This window comes from Eptatretus burgeri, chromosome 9 (assembly GCF_056783735.1).
Source record: "Eptatretus burgeri isolate ZD-2024b chromosome 9, Ebu_testis_v1, whole genome shotgun sequence".
Classification (NCBI taxonomy): Eukaryota; Metazoa; Chordata; class Myxini; order Myxiniformes; family Myxinidae; genus Eptatretus; species Eptatretus burgeri.
In genome coordinates, this window is record NC_140969.1 from 101,319,350 (window position 1) to 101,320,857 (window position 1,508).

The window sequence follows — 1,508 nt, forward strand, 5'->3', positions numbered from 1 at the left end:
ACATCAGCTAATCTAGCCTTCAGTGGCTCATCTGCCTCGTTGGAAACAGGTATATGTTGGTCCAACTGAGTATAAATAAGCTCAAATTAAGCAGATATCTCCTCCCGTTTAATGTGCAGATTAATCGCATAACCAAACAAAAAAATGCACACACACAGTACCTTCAGAAAGTATTCACACCTCTCAGAAAATATTTTGTCACATTTTGTTGTGTCTCAGCCTGAATGACAATGTCTAAACATCTTTTTTTTAACTTTTACAAAGTAATTAAATATGAAAAGCTGAAATGTCTTGTGTCAATAAGTATTCAACCTCTTTGATCCATCCATCCATCCATTGTGACCATACTCTGTGCAGAGCGTTGGTGCTGCCAAAGCAGTCTCCTTGACTATTGGGCACAATCCTGAACAAGTCACCACTCAGACACAGTATACCAGCATGCTGGCACTCATTTTCCCAACCTCAGAAGGATAACAGGCCGAGTTAACCCTACCTGGTATTAATCCAACAGCAGAGCGGGATTTGAACTCAGGATCAAAGGATCCCAAGCCCACCACCCTAACCATGAAGCCAACACCATGCATACCTCTTGATGACACTCCAAATTTAGCTCAGTTGCATACATTTTCCTTTCATCATCCTTGAGATGTCTCTGTAACTTCATTGGAGTCCACCTGTGGCCAATTTAATTGAATGGACATGATTTAGAAAGAAACACACCTTTCCATATAAGGTCCCACAGTTGACAGTGCATGTCAGAGCAGAAACTCTACCATGAAGTCCAAGGAACTGTCTGTAGAACTTCAAGATAGAATTGTGAGGAGGCATAGATCTGGGGAGGGGTATAAAACAATTTCTAACATGTTGAAAGTTCCCAAGAGCACAGTGAGCTCCATCATTAGTAAATGGAAAGAATACAGACATACCCAGACTCTTCCTACAGCTGGCCGTCCAACCAAACTGGGCAAGGACTTTGGTCAGGGAAGTGACCAAGATCTCAATGACCACTCAAACAGAACTACAGAGTTCCTGGGCTGAGATGGGAAACCTGCCAGAAGGACAACAATCTCTGCAGCACTTTACAAACACAGTAAAACCTTTAGTAGTGCAGGTTCTACTATCGCGGGCAACCTATTGTGTTCCAATTCTGTTATCTTGGGATTTCATTTCGACCGATCGCAATTTTTGAGCTGAGACGAGTCATCGTTTGCATCCTGTGCTGAACGATTATCTCCCATTACGAATCTTGTGGTGTTTCTCACGCTTCGTTTTTAATGAGTTCAAATGTAAAGCAATGGACAAAGTTAGTTATACCAAAAGGTCGAGGAAGATCAAGACGTTGGGCGAAAGTATCGAGTTGTTAATCGGTTGGTTTAAGGTAAATGCTGCATCTGCACGGTCCGATATTACGAGGTGAATGATTGCAGGTAGAACCTTCTCCATTGTACGCTTCTTCATTTATAAACATTAATTTTCCTTCAAACCTCATTCCCAAACGTTCATTTCCC